The 22,201-nt window shown below is 41.0% G+C and overlaps 1 protein-coding gene across 2 annotated transcripts in view; it reads left to right on the top strand.

Moving 5' to 3' along the window:
* Window positions 1–22,201, top strand: part of slc25a15a (solute carrier family 25 member 15a) — a 73,822-nt gene that overhangs the window by 9,557 nt on the left and 42,064 nt on the right. The window lies entirely within an intron of this gene.

Here is a 22,201-nt window from a genome sequence, read left to right as displayed (position 1 = left end):
ATATGAGCTTATGCCAGAAGCCTACAGACAGCAGTTCAGGAATCTAAGGACGGACCCTGGTCAAACCTACATTGAGTTTGAAAGGATGAAACAAAGTAATTTTGATGGGTGGATAAAAGCATTAAAATTAGAGCAAATCTATGACGCTCTTAGAGAGAATTATTTTGGAGGAATTCAAAAGTTCACTTCTTGAAGTAGTGAGAACTCATGTGGAAGAGCAGAGAGTTAAAATGGCAAGATTAGTAGCTAAATAGCTGATGATTGAGTTGGTCCATAAAGCAAAATTTGGCATCCAGAATCAATCTCAATCATGAGAGATCGAAATTGGAGAAAAGAGAATTCCTCACGTGGAAAGGTAAAGGTAGATTTTGGTGAAGATCATAAGGATAACTTGCCTCAGGGTGAAAAGGAAACCCGTGAAGGGGACAGAAGTTAAAAAGCTCCGGTGTTTTCACTGCAACAAAGTAGGCACATGAAATCACAGTGGTGGGTTAGGAGAAGCACTGGGAAGCCAGATGTAGAAAACAGGATAAGCCAGTGAATTTTATTGGAGTGGTAACAGAAAACACAGTGGATGCTAGAAAGCTGCACCAGAGTGTACAAGCTGGTCAGAGGTTTAAAGAGGAAGTGCCAGGTCGTCTTAAACTTTATTGTTGCAGGGATACAGATTATTTGTGTAGGCCAAGAGCAGCAGGTAAAGAGGTTACAATATGAAGTGACGCAGGATCCTCTCAGTCTGTGATGCTCAAAGATTAGAAGATATGTACTTCTGAAGGAGTATTGTCAGAAAAGGTACTAGTAATGGGAATTCATGGTGCGACAAAAAGTGCTCAATTATGTAAAGAGAGGTTAGATTGTCCAGAGAAGAATGGAGAATTTGGGGTAGGAGTACAGTAATCTCCCCGTACCCATGGGGAATACATGCCAAGATCTACCGTGGATAGGAGCGAACCCATTCATTTGAATGGGAAACTTACCTTCCCAGCAGCCACTAGTCCCTCATTTCAGAAGGATCCCTATAATATGTTCAGGCCGCAGTAAACCACAGGTAACTGAAACCATGGAAAACAACTCCATGGATATGGGGTTGCCCTGTACCGGAGGAACTCTCCGCTCCAGTTGAGGGCTTATAGTCAAGCCTATCCAGATGATTGGGATAAGGGAATTCTGTTTGTGCTTTTTGCAATTAGAGATGCACCAAATGAATCAACCAAATTCAGTCCATTTGAATTAGTTTTTGAGCATGAAGTGAGGGGACCGTTAAAATTGATTAAGGAGAATTAGTAAGTCAGAATTCGGAGACCACATATTTGGACTATGTGTAAAATTTTAGGGAACGATTAAATAAAGCTGGGAGTTGGCTGGACAGCATTTAAAAGTATCGCAGCATATAGTGAAACAGGAAGAAGACAGGAAATTAAAAATTCCCAATTTTTTGCTATTGGGGATAAGGTTACTTCCAGTGATAGGTGAACCTTTTAAAAGCAAGATTTAGTGGACCTTATCAAATCAAAAGGAAATTGAGTGAGGTGAACTACTTGATAGGGACTCCAGACAGAAAGATCTCACATAATGTGTCATCTGAATATGCTCAAAAAGTATTTTGACAGGGAAGGAAAGACAGAGGAGAATGTGTTATTGATTACAACACAGACGGAAGAACTAAAATCAGAGGATTCTGAATTGGACATTCCTTAAATTAGACAATGAGGAAGTTGTCAAAACTTGCGGTGAATTATTGAGTTACCTTCCCGAGGAAAATCAAAAGACTTACTACTATCACATGGGGAGATATGTGGAAATAAGCTGGGCAATACTAACCTGATGTAGATGTAGAATATGCATGATGTAGATATAGGAGATGCTGTTCCAATTAAGTAACATCCTTATAGGCATAACCCTCTAAAGTTGGCACAGGTTCAAAAGGAGATTGAAAGCATGTTCCAAGACAACGTAATCAAAGTGAGTTACAGTGATTGGAGTTCACCCATAGTAATGGTGCCAAAACCAGATGTTACCCAATGGTTATGTATGGACTATCATAAAGTCAATGCAGTTACCAAAACTAATGCATATCCGATTCCATGGTTGGAAGATTATGTTGAGGAGATGGGACAAGTAACTTACATTTCTAAGTTGGACTTGCTCAGAGGATAGTGACAAGTATCTGTGTCACAGAGAGTAAAGGTAATTGCAGCTTTTGTAACACTGAATGGACTGTATCAGTTTAAAGTCATGCCATTTGGCATGAAAAATGTGCAACCCAAATTTCAGAGACTAACTAATAAGGTCACTCCCGGGTTACCCAACTGTGTGGTGTATATCGATGGCCTGGTGATTTTTTTAGTCCTGCATGAAAGGAACATTTACAGTACTTATCAGACTTGGTTGATAACTTCAAAAGGCAGGCTTGGTGATAAGCCTGGCTAAAAGTGATAAATAGAGCCATTGGGTGCTAACACAAAGTTAATTGGGGAGTTTCCCATACCATCAACAAAAAGAACACTACTATGGTTCCTCAGATTGAGTGTATTTTATCAAAAGTCACATTTTATCACATTTTAGCAGTGTGGCTGCCCCACTCACTGAATTGCTAAATAAAGGCAAGAAGTTTCAGTGGACAGCGGACTGTCAGAGTGCATCCTGAAAGCTGTGTTAACCACTGCCCCTGTATTAGCCACTCCTAATTACGCAAAGCCATTCAAGATGGCTATCAATACATGTGATGTGGCTGTCGATGCTGTACATTTGCAAGATGACAAGTAGATAGAAAGACCTATTAGGTATTTCTCCAGAAATGTTCAGTGGTTGAGAAGGAGACTTTGAGCTTGACATTACAACACTTCAGTGTTTTAGATTACCAGCAACGCATCTCTCTGTCTGTCTCTCTCTCTCTCTCTCTCTCTCACTTGGTTTGATTTTACCTTTTGTGCCAAGGGGTCTTTATAGGCATTTTTGTAAGTATTTTGGCACAGCATCATTAAGTTGGGATAGTCTGCTGGGTTTTTGGATAGGATAAGTTATCTGGTATTCTGTTTTCTGTTCTTTGTGCTTCATTCAGTAATCTTGGGGGGAAAAATAAAGTCTGTTTTGTTTAAAACTAAATAGTTTGATCAGCTGATTCTCTCCTGGAATAGCCACTCAACTTTGCTATTTGATTTAAGCAAATGTAAAGGTCTGGACTACTTTCTTGAAATGTTTTGAGTGGTTCAGGCGTGGTCCATGACAATAGCATTACAGCACAGTGTTCCAGAACATGCCATTCTCCTTGCCAAGCTCTTCCAGTACAGTTACAACAGTGGCAGCTACCCGACAATGTGGAAGATATCCCATTCACAAAAAGCAGGACAAATCTAACCTGGCCATTAACTGCTTCATTGGTCTACTCTTGGTCATCAGTAAAATGATAAAGATCTTTTCAATAGTATTATCAAGCAGCACCTGATCAGCAATAAGCTGCTCACTGATGCCCAGCTTGGGTTCCAGGAGTGCCACTTAGCTCCTGACCATGGGCAAAAGAGCTGAATTCCAGAGGTGAGATGAGGGTGATTGCCCTTGACATCCAGGTTGCACTTGATTGGGTGTGGCACCGAGGAGGCCTAGCAAAACTGGAATCAATAGGTATTAGAGGGTTGGAAATTTAAGATGGTTGTGGTTGTTGAAGGTTATTTCAGTTCTGGGACATCACTGTAGGATCTCCTCAGGATAATGTCTAATGCCCAACCATCGGCTGCTTCATTAATGACCTTCCCTCCATCATCAGGTCGGAAGTAGGGATGTTCGCTGATTAATGTATAAAGTTCAGTGCCATTCAGGACTCTTCAGATACCAAAGCAGTCTACACTCAAGGCAACAAGATCTAGACAAGTGGCAAATAACATTCACACCTCACAAATGCCAAGCAATGACCATCTCCAACAAGAGACAACCTAACCAATGCCTTTTGACATTTGATGGTGTTACCATCACTGAATTCCCCACTATCAACATCCGAGATTTACCATTGACTAGAAACTCAACTGGAGTCCCCACATAAATTGGCTACAAGAGCAGATAAGAGTCTAAGAATACTGTGGCAAATAACTGACCTCCTGACTCCCCAAAGCTTGTCCACCATCTACACGGCATGAATCAAGAGCGTGAAAGAAGACTCACTACTTCTCTGGATGGGTGCAGCACCAAAAACCTTCAAGAGGATTGACAGTTAGGTTCTTTTCCTGAGGTTGCACACACAAAATTCAATTCACACACACACCAACTTCTGCAAACAATTAAAGTTTGTTCAAGTGAGGTTGACCCCCCCTTTGACCTTCTTTGCAGACATGCGAAGTCGAGTCTAAGTGAGGCCCTGAACAAAGAAAACACATCCTCTTTATACTGTTCAGTTGGTAATTCTTACAGAAACTCTGGCTGCTCACCCACAGTCACATGTCGCTCAAGCCAACGCCCAGTCACTCAGAGTCACGTTACCCCAGACACAATGATCATCCTTGGAGATAATGCAAATGCTAATGCCCTAATCCTGGGAAATCGTTATGCAGATGATTTCCTGACTCAGTAATTCCCCAAGACAATGCAGGTGTGAGGTGTCCTGGCTCTGGGGGATGGCTCGAAAGCATTTCTGAATGGAAGATATTGAATGACGACGGTTTAATTTGATAATAGTAAGGGAGGAGTAGCAAATGACTGTCTAATTGGGGTGTGGGTGATTTGCATTCTCGCATGAACATTGTTCCCACCCACTTCCAGAATGTTCAATCAGTACAGTTTAACTCTTTTTAATATTACATCAATGTCCAGAGAGAGATTCCAATTTAATCTTTTAGCAATGCAACACCATCCAGGACAAAGAGCCTGCTTGTTTGACACCACATCTGCAAGCATCCATTTCTTTCACCACCAATACTCAGTACACACTGCTGCTACTAACTATTAATGCACTGTAGAAATTCACCACAGATCCTAAGAGAACACCTTTCAAACCCATGACAACTTTCAACTCAAAGGACAAGGGCAGCAGATATATGGGAACACCATCACCTGCAAGTTCCCTTCCAAGCCACTCACTATCCTGACTTGGGAATCTATTGCCATTCCTTCACTGTTGTTGGGTCAAGATGCCAGAACTCCCTTCCTAACATCATTGTGGGTCTACCTATAGAGTATTGAGAAGGCAGGAGAAAGTGAGGACTGCAAATGCTGGAGATCAGAGCTGAAAATGTGTTGCTGGAAAAGCGCAGCAGGTCAGGCAGCATCCAAGGAGAAGGAGAATCGACGTTTCGGGCATGAGCCCTTTCTTCAAGAATCCCCACCACCTTCTCAATGGCAACTAGGGACAGGCAATAAATGCTGGCCAGTCAACGACACCCATGTCTTGCAAGTAAATAAAAAAAAATGCACAAAGACAACAGTGCAGAATGGCAGTTCTCCAACTCTCCCTATTCTTAAACAAGTACAAACTACATTGCATGTTTTCATACACACAGTCTATGAATAAAGTTATTAGTGTCCCACTTTCATCTGTCCCTACACATACATTCAGTGCTTCGTCCTTAAGACATTCACGTCTTGTAATGGTTTTGTTGGTTGTTCATCTGGTGTCTGCTGGTCCCTGGAATAAGACATCACCCCAGCAATGATATTTGCTGGAGGTAAGTATTGCACCTAGCAATTATTGATATTAAATCATTATTTTGTTGTGGAATGGTTAACTTGGGCTTGATGTTCGCCCAGTTCAACTGGGTGCTATTGTCGCTAATCACAGTGTTGGGAATGTCACGACTGAAGCGTGCTTTCAGGCATTTTACAACCTTACTGGTACTCATTGATATCAGCTGGCTAGATCCCAGGAGTTAGAATAATCGTGAAGCAAACAGGTGACAACATAATCAGTACCAGGGAATCCCATGCTACATCCATAGTCTTCCTGGGATATGATGAGGACTATCAAGCTTGCTTAGCTTGAGTTTCATTACAGGCATTGTGCTGACCAATGCCATGTTAATTTCATTGCTCATGCAAGCTTCTGAACCCCATTTCACCCTGACACCAGGCCCTCTGTGCCCCTGGGGAATATCTGGCACAAAGACTGACCAAAAAAGAGAGACAGAGATAGAAATAGAAACTCAGCAGGTCTAGCAGCATCTATGGAGAGAGCAGAGTTAACATTTTGAGTCCAATGACCCTTATTCAGAACTGAGAGTAGGTAAAAATAAATGGTGTATATGTGGCTGTAACACTGTATTCTGTTCTGCTATCCTGATGACTTTGTGTGGTATGATCTGCCTGTAGAGAACACAAAATACTTTTCACTGTATATCCTAGTACGTGTGACAACAATAAATAAATCAATCGATTAATTAATTTAATTTCTGAAGGCATTTCCCAGAAGCATGATAAGACAAAGTGTGACAGTAAGTTACATACATAGGTGAGATGAGTGAAGCGTTGTCCAAGAGGTAGGTTTTTACAAATGTCTTTGGAATGCAGTCCCTCAAAACTCATTGGTGGTGGAATCCTAATCCCTGAATATTTTTAAGGGAGAGGTAGATGGTAGTAAAAGGGTGGATTAGTGGTGCTAAAAGAGCACAGCAGTTCAGGCAGCATCCAACGAGCCTGAACTGCTGTGCTCTTCCAGCACCACTAATCCAGTATTTGCTTTCCAGCATCTGCAGTTATTGTTTTTACTCAGTAGTAAAAGGGTGAAGAGTTGTTGTGAGTAGGTGGGATTTGAGGTTAAAATCAGAACAGTCATGAACTTAATGAGTCACAGAACTGGCTTGATTGGTAGAGTAGCCTACTTTTGCACATAATTTATATGTTTTAAAGGAGGCAAGCTTAAGTAGAGATGCAGAAATTTATCAAAAGGGAATCAAGTTTGGAGCCTAGGCAATTGGATGCACAGTTGTCAATGGGCAACGATTAGAGTTGGGAAATGTACAAGAGGCCAGAATTAGAGGAGTGCAGATATATCAGAGAATTGTGGAGATGGCAGAGAAAACAAACCTAGTAATGGGCAAGGCCAGAAGGGATTTGAAAAACAAGGATGAGAATTTTAACATCAAGTTGATAGGTAGCCAGTATATGTAAGCAAGCACAGGGGTGATAGGGGAATAGGATTTGGTGCAAGTCAAGACATGGGCAGCAGAATTTTGGATGCTGTCCAGTTTACAGAAGGTAGAATGTGTTAGACCAGCTCGGAGTACAGTCATCAAATCTAGAGTGTGGGTTTCACTCTAGCCAAGTTGAGACTGGAGTGAAGTTGAACAATATTGTGAAGGCAGAAGTAGGCTAGCTTAGAAATAGAATGAATATAAAGTCAGAACATCATGCCTAGATCAAATGTAACAAATTGCAAACAGGCTTAATCACAAATTCTTGCGAAGAAGTGGGATGGAGTTAAGAGTTAGGGAAAAGTGTTTAGAACAGGGTCTGAAACAGTGGCTTAAATCTTCCCAGTTCTTAACTGGAGGAAATTCCCGCTCATCCAATATCAGATGTCGGATAAATAGTTGACAGCTTAACAACTGTGGAGGGTTCAAGAGAGGTGATGGTTAGCTGGAGCTGGATACCATCAGTATATATGTGAAAACTAACGGGGTGGCTTTGTGACAATGCTGCTGGACAACTTAGCCAGATGTTCAGGCTACTCCTCTGGGATATTGGTTCAATAAACAATAGACAATAGGTGCAGGAGTAGGCCATTCTGCCCCTCGAGCAGGCACCACCATTCGATATGATCATGGCTGATCACCCTTAATCAGTCTCCTGTTCCTGCCTTATCTCCATAATCCTTGATTCCGCTATCCCTGAGAGCTCTATCCAACTTTCTTAAATGAATCCAGAGACTGGGCCTCCACTGCCCTCTGGGGCAAAGCATTCTACACAGCTACCACACTCTGGGTGAAGAAGTTTCTCCTCATCTCTGTCCTAAATGGTCTACCCTGTATTTTTAAGCTGTGTCCTCTGGTTCGGCACTCACCCATCAGCGGAAACATGTTTCCTGCCTCCAGAGTGTCCAATCCATTAATAATCTTATATGTCTCAATCAGTCTTCAAAACTCAAGGGTATACAAGCCCAGTCGCTCCAGTCTTTCAGCGTAAGGTAGTCCTGCCATTCCAGGAATTGACCTCGTGAACCTACGCTGCACTCCCTCAATAGCCAGAATGTCTTTCCTCAAATTTGGAGACCAGAACTGCACACAGTACTCCAGTTGTTGTCTCACTAGGGCCCTGTACAGCTGCAGAAGAACCTCTTTGCTTCTATACTCAATCCTTCTTGTTATGGAGGCCAGCATGCTGTTAGCCTTCTTCACGACCTGCTGTACCTGCATGCTTACCTCCATTGACTGGTGTACAAGAACACCCAGATCTCTCTGTACTACCCCTTTTATTTAAATTGATTCTATTTAGGTAGTAATCTGCCTTCCTGTTCTTGCCACCAGAGTGGATAACCATACATTTATCCACATTAAACTGCATCTGCATGCATCTGTCCACTCACCTAACCTGTCCAGGTCACCCTGTAATCTGGCACAAATGGTGTCGGGAAGAAGAAGAGGAACATACTACAGTGGGACTTCAGAGAACTAGGAAGAAGGCTGAAAAGCAGGACGTCCAGCGTGGTTATCTCCGGTTTGCCTCCAGTTCCTCGGGCTGGTGAGGCCAGAAACAGGGAGATGGACATGAACCGTATGGCTGGGGAACTGGTGCAGGAAGCAAGGATTTAAATTCTTGAATCACTGGGGTATGTTTTGTGGTAAGCATAAATTATACGGGAGAGACGGTTTGCACCTTAATAGGTTAGGGACCAGCATTCTGGCAGGTAGGTTTGCTACTGCAACACAGCCGCGTTGAAACTAAGTAGGGGGGGGGGAGGAGGGGACAAATGCTGCCTGATCTGCTATGCTTTTCCAGTGCCCCATTTTTCGACTCTGATCTCCAACATCTGCAGTCACCACTTTCTCCTAATTGAACACAGCCAATAGGATATTTGTGATTGAGTAAAAAGTTTGGGTTTAGAATCCTCTGGAATTTACTCTCCATTTGAAGTCCATGGAAAATAACATTCCATAAGAGTTCCATTGTATCTTTCATAGATTTCATATAATTCTTCTAGGGTTTTCTTGATCGTGTGAGTTAGCTTAAAATCACCAATTATGGGTGTATGTGAAACCTACTCGGTCATTTAGTTGTACAGTGAGAAAGGAGTATGATAACATATTAACAGGAGAAAATCTTAATCTTAATTTGTTTTCTTCACCATTTCCATTGTACTGCCACTTAGTAAATCACACTTCATTCTCCAATGGCACAACCAAAAATGGTCTCTTAATGAATAACACTAAACAAACAGAAGAAGCATTCTAATTCAGTCTGATTGACACAAATAACCCTAAATGCCAAAGGTTTTTTTTCCTTTTGAAAAGAAAAGGATTACAAACTAGGATGTGGTCACAGCAACATAACATCAACTCTTAAGAATTATTTTCTAAGCTGTCTCTGAGCCAGTGAAGGATTTAATCATGCTGCAATCTGATTATAATTCAAGTTGTGTACTTCAGCTCAGCAGCCTCCTTAATCAACCCATGCACATATCAGCCAGAGAATCTTTAATGTTTTCAAGGGAGATTAGCAGAGAATTGCCATCACAATTTCCAAAACAAAGATTTCCGCTCAATGAATACTCATTTGAAACACCATATTGGCATTTGCACATATAAAGGACAAGTAACTGTATAATCAAATATTAAAATGCATGAGTAATTATTATGATAATAGAGTATTAGAGGCGGGAAATAAAGGAGTTTTATATCTGAGGTAATCAGTGAACATATTGGCAGACGGTTGATAGATTTATTGCTCGCAGAATTGTGACCAAACCTACCATCCATGTTGATGTGCTATGCAGATAAAGATGAGAAACAATATGGTAAGCTTTCAGGTGATGGTATTTCTAATGTGTTTACTACATGCTGATTCTTATTTTCCAGCCAGTTGCATTTCACTTTCAGGTTTTGTCTAAAGTTTCTGCTGGAGAGCAACTTTTTTATTGAAAATTTCTTCAAAATACATCATCGAATATTCCAGTCTACTTCAAGTATCAGTTCCCCCCAAAACCCCCCGAAGGCTTGTCAGACAAGGTTCCAAAACTAGATTAACTGCTTTTTAAAGATTCTATTGTAATTTGGACACTACCTAACATTGTTCATAAGGATTGCATTACTTTACTAGTTATTTATGTAAGCTCAATCGTTCTGAAATGACCTGATTTGATATAAAAACAGTGGATTGTTTCCAGTTCTCTGGGACATCCCTGTCTCCATTAATATGTCATATTCGCTTTACAGATTTTATTATTGCCCTCGGCATGATTTATTTTTTATTTATTTGTGGGGATCACAGGCTCTGATTTATTGATCATTCCTAATTGTCCTTGAGAAGGTTGTGGTGAGCTGCCTTTTTGAACTGGCAGCTGAGTTCCTCTAGTTAAACCCACAATGCCATTAGGAAGGAAGTTCCAGAATTTTGACACTGAAGGAAGTATGATATATTTCCAAGTTAACATGGTGAGTGACTTGCAAGTGATGGCATTCCCTTGTATCTGTTGCCCTTGTCTGTCTAGATGAAAGTGATCGTGGGTTTGAAAGATATAGTCTAAGGAACTTTGGTATTTATATGGCTATTCCAGTTCACTTTCCAGTTAATGGTAACCCTGAGGGTGTTGATTGTGGAGAAGTCTGTGACAATAAGCCAAAGGTTGATATTAGATTCTATTTTGGTTGGAGATGGTCATTGCTTGGCACTGGGCAGCATGAATGTTACTGCAGGCATTTCAGTCATATGTACCTCCAATTTTTCTTAATTGTGAACTGAAGAAGAATTATACTGGACTTGAAATTTCAACTTTTTTTTTCTCTTCTCAGATACTGCCAAACCTGCTGAGATTCTCTAGCACTTTCTGTTTCTGTTTCAGATTTCAAGCATCTTCAGTGTTTTGCTTTTATCCCATTAACTCCAAGTTTACTAGAATTCCATGAGGTCACACTGTCAAAGGCAGTCTTGATGTTAATGACAGTCACTTTCTCCTCACTTCTGGAACTCCTCTGTTTGGTCCATGTTAACAGAAAAGCCGTAATGATGTCAGGAGCTGAGTGACCCTGGTGGAACAATATAAGAGATATCAGCATTTATTGCCCATGCCTAGTTGCCAGTGAGCTGCTTCTTGAACCACACTATCCATTTGGTGCAGGTACATACACAATGTTGTGAGGAGTTTTCGTAATTTGATCCAGTGCAATAAGTGGTGATAATGTTCCAAGTCAGAATGGTGTGTGTGGCTTCGAGAGGAACTTGCAGGTGGTGGTGCTCCCATGTCTCTGTGGATCTTGTCTTTCTAGATGGTAAAGGTTGCAGGTGTAGAAACTGCTGTCAAAAGAAAAGTTGCTGCAATGCATCTTGTTAATGGAACATATTTCTGTCGGTTCACGATGATGGAGGAGTGAATTTTTGAGATGGTGGATGGAGCACAATTGGTGGTAATTGACAACTGAAATATAATGCCATTTAAAAACCGGCTACTTTGGCCTGAATGATGTCAAACTTTGAGTGTTGGGGCTACACTCATCCACTCCTGATTTGTGCCTTCCAGATAGTGGCTTTGGGAAGTCGGGTGTTGAGCTACTTGCTGAAATATTTCCACTCTCTGACCTGCTGTTTTAGTCACTGTATTTATATGGCTAGTCCAGTTCGGCTTCTGGACAGTGATAACTCCAGGATGTAGATAGTGGGAAATTCAGGGATGATTATGCCATTGAGTGGGGGGGGGGGCATGGTTAGGTTGTCTCTTACTGGAGATTGTCATTGCCTGGCATTTGTGTGGCGCAAATGTAACTTGCCACTTGTCAGTGCAAGTCTAGGTCTTGCTGCATATAGGAGATATGGTTAGTAAATTTGCAGATTACACCAAAAGTAGTAATGTAGTGGACAGTGAAGAAGATTATCTCAGAGTACAATGGGACCATGATCAGATGAGCCAATGGGCTGAGGAGTGACAGATGGAATTTAATTTAAATAAATGTGAGGTGTTGCCTTTGGCCAAGACAGCACTTATACAGTTAATAGTAAGGCCTTGGGGAGTGTTGCTGGGTTTATTTTTTCTGTGAAATTAAAAACTAAAATGGCATCTAACAGAGATATTTGAAATTATGAATGAGTTAATAGAGTAGGTAGATTGAAAGAGAGTCTTCTATATCTAATATCTATCTCTTCTTGTTCTTATGTTCAGAATAAAAGGGCATAAACATAAAATAACCCTTCAGATGAAATTAAGATTTAAGGAGGAATCTCTTTACAAGGGGATTATGAGAATATAGTGCCTGCTGCCTCCGGATTAGAGAAAGCTGATCCCATTTATACATTTTCGGAGAGGCTTCCTTTAATGCAATCTCTAAGAAAGGGACAATAGACTGATAGAGGAAAAAGTTACAACAAGGACATGTGTAAGGGGAAAATGCTTAGAGTTTGAACATGGGCGTTGACCAATTGGACCATTGCTATGTAATTCAGTATCAATTTAGTTTGCATTTGAATTCTTAACTTACCTTTCAGCTGTGTTTTATTGTTGTATTTGCTTTCTGAAGTTTTACTGATCTCTAGCTCCCTCTCTTGCCATCATCTGTCTTTCTTTACACTTTTTTTTTATTGGTTCGTCAATCCTCCTCACCTTGTCCACTGTAGGCTTTGTTTATCTTAATTATTATTTGGATTTTCTTTTAATCCATTTAAAGAGTTGTGTTTAATCTCTATTTATTAGTCAATCTGCATTTATCCTGACTGCACACTGGCATGTGTCTAAAGCTATCCACGTCAATCGAAGTTTTATAACTACAACCACAATGTAATTGTTTCAATTTTTATTCCATTCCCTTTTTAAAGTTATATTTCTCTTTGTTGTCTAAATTCAATTGTCATGAGTATGATCATTCTATTTTGTTTCCAATAATTTCTTCATTGAGCAACTATTCATGTAACCCAAGTCTGTAACAAAACTCTCGAGCCTCATTATGGGAGGATTCAGTGTAGGTCCGAAAGAGTATCTCTAACCTGCATTTATTTCAACTGATGATCTGTGCTGGAAGAACTCATTACGAATATGTCTCAATAAATTTGGCTCTCATGTTTCCTGTGGAAGTGCATTCAGCAAATTATGCTTGAACTCTTATGCAAGATGATAATCATCATTTGCTTGTCAGTAATTTACTCCAGATTGTCAATTTTCTGATCTAATCTGCCTTCCTTGAAACTCTAAACCAACATACACTGTACTATACTACATTGTTAAGGTGATTCTTTAATGATGCTTCCCAATTTCCACACTGAACTTAACTTCAAGCATCTTGTTATGCATTAGTGTCAAACTTGGTATCTTGTTGGATGCTTTATAAACGTATATTTTGGTTTGTGGCAACAACATTTGTTGCCCATCCTCGATTACCTTTAAACAGAAAGATTTGTTCAGTCATTCAGAGAGCACATCTGAGTGTGATAAAATCCTTTTTCAGTTGGAAGCAATTTGTACTGTGTAACCCTGCATTCAGGTAATAGACAGTTCCAACAGTTGCTATAATTGACAGCCAAGAACTGGTAAATTCAGTCCTGCCTAGGAACAAGGGTGGGCCTGTTGCAAGTTTTTCAATAGGTCATTCAAAACCGCTCAAGAGTCACTAAAGAACAGTTTAAAGGTTACAGTCAGTTGGAGAGTGAGGCAATCAGAGTTTGTGATGGAGAGAGAGAGAAAGGGAGAGAAACAGAATCAGGATCCATTTAGAACTTATGCTGTTAGATGTACTGCTACAGAGGCCACTGGTTCTTTTGCATTTTGGACTCAGGATGATCTCCTAGAAGCAGTTGTATAGAAACATAGAAAATAGGAGCAGGAGTAGACCATTCTGCCCTTCAAACTTGCTTTGCCATTTGATATGATCATGGCTAATCATCCAAATCATTGAGCATAGGAGTTGGGAAGTCGTGTTGCAGCTGTACAGGACATTGGTTAAGCCAGTTTTGGAATATTGTGTGCAGTTCTGGTCTCCCTGTTCTGAGAACGATATTATGAAACTTGAAAGGGTTCAGAAAAAATTAACAAAGATATTGCCAGGGTTGGAGGGTTTGAGCTATAGGGAGAGGGTGAATAGGCTGGGGCTGTTTTCCCTGAATCGTCAGAGGCTGAAGGCTGACCTTTTATAGAGGTTTATAAAATCATGAGAGGCATGGATATGGTAAATAAACACGGTATTTTTCCTGGGGTGGGGGATTCTAAAGCTAAAGGGCATGGGCTTAGGGTGAGAGGGGAAAGTTTCAAAAGGGACCTTTTGAATGCAGCAGGTTGTGCGTATATGGAATGAGCTGCCAGAGAAAGTTGTGAAGACTGTCAAGATGTCTGAGTTGTCTGGCAGGCATAGAGTCATAGAGATGTACAGCACAAAAACAGACCCTACAGTCCAACTTGTCCATGCTGACCAGATATACCAACCGAATCTCATCCCACCTGCCAGCACCCAGCCATATCCCTCCCAACCCTTCCTATTCATATACCCATCCAAATGCCTCTTAAATGTTGCCCCACCACTTCCTCTGGCAGCTCATTCCATACATGTACCACCCTCTGCATGAAACAGTTGCCCCTTAGGTCTCTTTTATATCTTTCTCCTCTCACCCTAAACCTATACTCTCTAGTTCTGGACTCCCCAATCCCAGAGAAAAGACTTTGTCTATTTATTCTATCCATGCCCCTCATAATTTTGTAAACCTCTGTAAGCTCACCCCTCCGATGATCCAGGGAAAACAGCCCTAACCTATTCAGCCTCTCCTATAGCTCAAATCCTCCAACCCTGGCAACATCCTTGTAAATCTTTTCTGAATCCTTTCAAGTTTCACAAAGTGCTTCTGATAGGAAGGAGACCAGAATTGCATGCAATATTCCAACAGTGGCCTAACCAATATCCTGTACAGCCCAACATGATCTCCCAACTCCTGTACTCAACTTTGACCGATCAAGGAAAGCATACCAAATGCCTTCTTCACTATCTTATCTACCTGTGACTCCACTTTCAAGGAACTATGAACCTGCACTCCAAGGTCTCTTCGTTCAGCAGCACTCCCTAGGATCTTACCATTAAGACTATGAGTCCTGCTAAGATTTGCTTTCCCAAAATGCAGCACCTCGCCATTTGAGATGTCTTTGATGTTGGGGAGAGTGGCTAGGTTTCTGGCCTAGAATGCATCCAGACACCCTCTCCATTCCCCTCCCTCAATGACATCTCAAAATGACTGCCAGACTACTCAGACCTCTTGGTATCATGGTAGCCCACAAATCCACCAATACACTAAAACAGCAGGCTCACTATTCTCCTGATGAAGGAATTCCTCCTCATCTCAGTTCTAAAGGGCCTGTGCTGTGTCCTTAGATTGTGACCCCTGGTTTACAGCTGCAGTTAGGACTCGGGGAAAATCCTAGGAGCCAATAGGTGCAGCTAAATTGTGGAGTTACTACTCAGGGAAGTCCTGATAGCCATGAGGGGCTTGGCAGAAGCAATTAATACTTCAGTGAAGCTGAGAGTGGAGTTTGAAATGCCCAAAAGCAGTATTTGCTTGGTGCAGCTGGGCAAGAACAGATTTCTGAAAACAAGTGCTGACTTGACTAAACTGCTTATCTTCTGAAAAAGCTGGAGTTGTGTCTGTCAGTAAGGGCTGGAATGTAGCTTGCAAAATCCAGGAGTAAAGACCCAGGAAAAAACATGGTGAACAGGCAGAGTGTTGAGATCATCCATGACAGATTGGTCCCAAAGCAAGGTCTTCAGAAGAGTTCAAATTGGAATCTTGTCAAAAATGTAAATGAGATTTGATGACCACACTGTCACACATGGCTGGACGTGTTTTGAGAAATCCAAGGTTTTTGACCACAGTTTGTATGTTACCCTTAATTAATTTTGGTTTATTCTGGATGTTAGAATACAAATTCTGTATACATTGTGGGTTGTATCACTATTCTAAGTTTGAATATTAAATGTTTTTATTTATTCAATACAGTGGAACCTTCTGGCTTTCATTTCTTGGTAGGTAGCTTAGACCTTACAAGGAAACAGTTCCTAGACAGATCATAATACAAATTTTGGTGGTCTCATAATAAGAATCAACCACATTTGGCCACGCATCTTCCCTGACCAGAAACTTAACTGGACTAACCAGATAAAACAGTGGCTACTAGTGCCAATCAAGGGCTAGGAATTTTGCAGCAAGTAACTCACCTCCTGATTCTCCAAAAACTGTTCATCTGTAAGACACAAGTCATGGATGTGATATAATACCATCCACTTTCCTGGATGGGTGCAATTCCAATAACACTCAAGAAACTTCACACAGTTTTGAACAAAGCAGCCTACTTGATTGGCACCACACCCAGTAGCATCTACTCCCTCCACCACTGATGATCAGCAGAGGTTGTGTGTACATCCTACAAGATGCATTGCAGAAATTTATCAAGGATCCATAGACAGCACCTTCCAAACCCATGACTACTTCCATCTTAATGGAGAAGGGCAGCATATACATAGGAACAGCACCACCTGCAAGTTCCCCTCCAAACCACTTACTAACCTGATTTGGAAATATATCACTGTTCCTTCAATGTGTCTGGGTCAAAACCCTGGAATTTCCTCCCTAACAACATTGTGAGTTTACCTACAGCACACATGGTCTGCAGCATGTCAAGAAAGCAGCTCACCAGCACCTTCTCAAGGACAACTCGAGATGGGTAACAAATGCTGGCCCAGCCAGTAAAGCCCAAAGAAAGGTCATTAGACTGTTTTTGTTATAGTAATTAATGATGGTTGTCATAGTTACCATGACTGACACTAGCTTTTATGTTTCAGATTTCTTCATTGTATGTTCACAGCTGCCGTGAACTTTCAAGAGTTTTAATATTTTATATTTTGGAAATCTGTTTGAAATTTTGCAGAGCCTAGATGTAGCACTTCCAGCCAGACCAATTTTGTCTTAGTCTGAATAAATTTTATTTTTTTAATAGAATACAATTCTGTGATTCTGAACTGGTAACGCAAATGCAAATACCGAACCCGATTTTACTCGAGTAAATTAAAGATTTCTGCCTGAAATGTGAAATACTCACTGTAGTGCAAATGCATCCTGAATTGGCTAATGCTATCCATCAAAAGATTTTTTTTTTCTTTTTGTTCTCTCTAACATTTAACAATAATTAGTTTATTTGATCATCTGGTCACTTTAATCATCTTTTTACCTTAACTAATTTAAAGCTGTCTCTAATAGTATTCTTATCAATTCAGTAAGGACATTACCATTTAGGTGAAGGTGTAGATGTGCAAAAACCAGTACAGACTAGTCGACCCTTCATGCTATTTTATGATGGCCTGACTACCATGAGCTCTTCCTTTTTTTGAAAAACAAAAATCAGTATTTAAGGTAATTTACTGATGGTGAACTCACTTTCTAGATGTTTTGTGTCATTGCACAGTGAAAATACATTGTTCCACCCCTAAACTTGACATATAAATTAAGAATGAAAACCTAATTTGACTCCAGAGCAAGTTGGAATTCCTTGGACTCTATTTTGGTCCAGATTGAGCTCTGCCAATAAATTCAGACTGTATTTATAATTACAGTGTCATTGCAAGCCAAATCAGCTTCTCTGTTAAGAAGTGTAGCAGTTGTGGTTCCAGCTGTAATTCAAGTGCAGTATAAACCATTTATATTTTAATAACACCCAACACTTAAATACTTCATTGGAAAATAAGATGAATGGAACAGTAATGTTTTGCTGTCTCATTGTAATCATTTTGCAATAGATACATTACCTTAGAACAATCCCTTCTCTTAGACTTGATTATCAGTTTGTTTACACATCTTTCAATTTTAAACTGATGTTAACATGTTTTTCCCTTAAGGTTATCAAAGTAATTGCTCTGACTGATTGGGTAACCTCAAGGTACATAGTTCTTGTAAATGTTTCATTTAGATTAAAATAACAAAGACAACGAATACCTTAGATTCCTAAAAAGTTCATAATCTTAACTGAAGTATTACATTTTGGAACATATTGTTTAACATTTATAATTTAATTCTACTGTATTCATTCAAATTCAATCAAATCTGCCCCAATTTGTCACTTCATGGCATGATCTGAGTGAGGAAGACAATTTTAACACTTCAAAGAAGTTAAAGCTCTACGCTTCTTCCCGTATCTGACATAATTGAGCAAAAATATCCAAGATGTGAATGTATAATTCAGCCCAATGCATAGCATTCTAACTGTTGTAATAGAACTAGAATCACAGTGCTTCAAAAGATTTTAGTAATGTATGCTCCAAACTTGCTCCATTCTACCTTACATCAATGGTATACATCCATGGGACCACTGTCTTTAACACTGGAGATCTTCCTATTGCCTTTTCTGTATTATCCAATTACTACCAGAACATACCTGTTCTAATTTTACAAGTAACATGTCCATGCATGTAACGTTAGTTTCACCATGCCCATTCATATGTTTGTCTTGGTCTCAAGTCTAAATCTCATCCCATCACTACTACTTTTTCCATCTGTTACATTCCTAGTTTACTTTTCTCTTTAATCCTTTTGTCATAACGCCTCCTTTCATTTATCCTTCTCCACCTCTTTGCCTTCCCAAATTTCCCTACTAAGTTTCCTTCCCAACTAAATTTCCCCAATCCAAGATTTGATTCCCTGTTCGACACATACACAGATTCTCTCTGAGTCTTTTGTAATGCTGCAGAACAACAAACTTAAATACTGGCTACTACCTTACTACAAGCAACAAATCCCAACTGTCAATGCTACTCTTTCTCCATCCTTACCACCCAGTGTGCTTAGTGAGGACTATTCTTACCAATGTACTTCCTGTTTATTCTGACTTTTGAACTCTAGCAATTGCTTCCACTCCAGAATGCTCATTCACCTGAGGCAGCCCTTGATGATTGTATTCTTTCTCTTCGGCAGTTCTTCAGAACTGAGAATGGTCCTGAGGTGCTTAAATCATCCAATACTCAATCTACACATTTTTTCTATGTCAAAATATACTTTATTCATAAAAATATATCTTTATATACATAAATAGTCACAAATGCAGTTCAGTTCTGTACACTAGCATATCAAGGAAATTAACAAACATTGGAGTTTGACCCTATCCAAACAAAACAAAGGCATCTCTTTCTTGTACAAGACTACATTTATGTGCATTTGAGGCACTGGTGGGTGGTCAGATAACTAAACTGACCCTTATTTAACTTCAGCAGGAAGACCTCAGACAGTGTTTTTTTTCCCCACTGCGCCTTTGTGGCAGCTGCCTCAAGCTTTAGTGTGTCCCTCAGCACACAGTCCTCGATCTTGGAATGTCCTCCAGGCTTCCTTTGCAAAGGCACTTTTCAGAAGGAGACATGTGACAGTCTCTTACCCCACCCCCGTTCAGAGCTGCTTCAAGGGCAGCGTGCGGTGATGTGGACCAACCAGGCAAACAAGAAGGATTTCACAGGTAGTGCCCTTCTCATCACCAGTCAAGCAATGTCTTGGTGCTTGTTGGAAATTTCTGGTGATGAGACATTCTGGTAAATGACTTGGCGACTGTCTGTTCAGGGAACTACATGACAAGATCCACCCTCTCCTTTTCCTGCAGGCTGTTCCTGATGGACTTCTGGTCAAAACTGTTTTTCTTTGCAAATTTCTCCATGACGGACAGATTAAACATAACAGTCCAACTACTTGAAGTGTTCCACAGGAAAGAGGCTAGTCCCATCCCTTACAAAATCGAGGACAGGTAGAACCTCAGTACGTAGTGACACTTGGTATTGGTGTACTGAGGGTCTGCACAGCGCAGCCGCACACAAATGTGGCCATCTGGGATGACGATAATGTTGGATACGTTCTTCCTCCTCTTAGAGTTTTGTACATGGAGTTCCTGCAGACACTGCCCATCCTCGACTTCCAGGTGAAGTGGAAAATGACTCCGGTGACTGCAATGGTGCAGTTTCGGGGAATTGGCCAGACCTGCGCTACATACAACAACAGAGTGCCTCACACCTGACGACCAGGTTTTTACTGGCAATGGAGAGGGAATGATGCTTCCAAAAGACATGCTTCTGCCTCACCTTAGCGATGAACCTCCCAAGATTTTGTGCATGGCCTCTCCAAATTATATTCCCAGATTTCAGGTAATCTTTCCTAAAGGTGAAGGGGATAAAGGATCAGTTGGCCCAGTTCCCAAAAAACATGGACTTGCTGTTGCCTAGATTTATCCTTGTCTCCCGAGGCCAATTCGAACTCGTCGCAGATGCTCATGAATCTGCGCACTGACAATAGATCCGAGCAGAAAATGGCGGCTTCATCCACTTACAGGGAGGCTTTGACCTGCAGGCCTCCGCTGGCTGGAATCGTCACCCCTGTTGGGATTGCATCCTTCCTGATGGACTCTGCAAAAGGCTCTATATATCACACAATGAAGGAAGGAGAAATCGGGCAGCCTTGCCTGAATCCGGATCTGTTTGGGAATCTTTGATTCCCACCAATTGATTGAGACTGTGCTAACAATGTTGATGTAGAGCAGTGGGATCCAGTTGCAGATTTCCTCCCCAAAGCCCATTTGGGGTGGAGTGGTAAGGTAATGATTAGGTGAATACCTATCGCTACCTCACCACTCCGGTCCTCTCCCCACCCATAACCTTTCCCCCCCCCGTCTTTCTCTTTATTTGCAGCTTCCCCTACTCCCACCTTTATTCCTGAAGAAGGTTTATACCCGAAACATCAGTTTCTCCAGCTTCTGATGCTGCCTGGCTTGCTGTGCTCTTCCAGCCTCCTGCTTGTCTACTTTAGATTCCAGCATCTGCAGTTTTATTGGTCTCTAGTGCACATTGTCAGCTGAATAATTTACAGTGGAACTTGCTCTGGGCTTGGGGAGGATGTATTTGAGACCATATTACAATTCTTTGCTGGAAACTGCAGATTTATAGAATGCAGGTCTGCACATAAAGTTTGTTTGCTTTATTTTCTCACAAACAAACAATCAACTAAAATAAATTTTAACTGTCTGTGTAGTACAAACCAGGTGGTAGTGGACTCAAAATGGCAGTACTGATCTTAATAGGGCATCACAAATCTTTGTGGCATGAAGATGTTAATCCTCTTTTTCCATTGGATATCACTCGGTGCCCAGTGGTGATGAACCTCATTGTGAATTTCATTTCTGTGCCTCCAGTTCATTCCCAGCACTCCCTATAGACCTATGTGCCAGTTATGCCAATTAGCAGAGCTTCATTTCCTCAAGCTGGTGACTGATGCTCTCTTCAGGAAGGGACAGCCAACAAACTCATTATTGCTGTCAGAGGTGGTTTCAGAGAGGCTTCCCAGCCATTGCTGAATGTCCAGATGTTAAGGTGTAATTGATTGCATGCATATGACCATCAAGATTCCCACAGGCCAACCAGTAGCCTTTATTCCTTCAATACCTGACGCATCTGCAGCTACCTGCTACTAATGTAATTACATGCTCAGTACCCAAGAAGCAGCCTGAGCGCCTACAAACTCTAGCCTTCCTCAGGCAGAAATATTTCATTTCCCACCACATACCTTCAAGGCTGGGTTGCGCTTCGGCGGGTCGGTGTGGACTTGTTGGGCCGAAGGGCCTGTTTCCACACTGTAAATAATCTAATCTAATCTAATCTAATAGGTATCTATCATTTTGGTGGAGCACTTCAATATATCTCAGTAACAGATTCTGAATCATGATGGTCCACTATACTTTACATAATCTGGCGCTACATATGAAGGAGGTTCTAGCTGAAGCAGATATAGTGGTGTGTGTAGCATTGTAAGTCAAGGAGGATGATAAGAAGGCTTATAACTGTGTCCTCTCTGCACCCTGAATGACATGAGGAGGTGCAGAGAGGCTACAGTGAACTTGGTGATGGTGAAGACACCCATACTTATACATTCCAGATGATCCTTTCTAGGTCATCCTTCCAATCAAATAGAAGTGGCAGATAGAGTTTAATTTCGATAAATGTAAGGTGCTGCATTTTGAAAAGGCAAATCATGGAAGGATTTATACACTTAATGGTCATGTCCTAGGGAGTGCTGCTGAACAAAGAGATCTTGG

This window comes from Chiloscyllium punctatum, chromosome 9, assembly GCF_047496795.1.
Source record: "Chiloscyllium punctatum isolate Juve2018m chromosome 9, sChiPun1.3, whole genome shotgun sequence".
NCBI classification, from domain to species: domain Eukaryota; kingdom Metazoa; phylum Chordata; class Chondrichthyes; order Orectolobiformes; family Hemiscylliidae; genus Chiloscyllium; species Chiloscyllium punctatum.
Note: the sequence above shows the minus strand (reverse complement) of the source record. Positions and strands in the feature narration are given on the sequence as shown.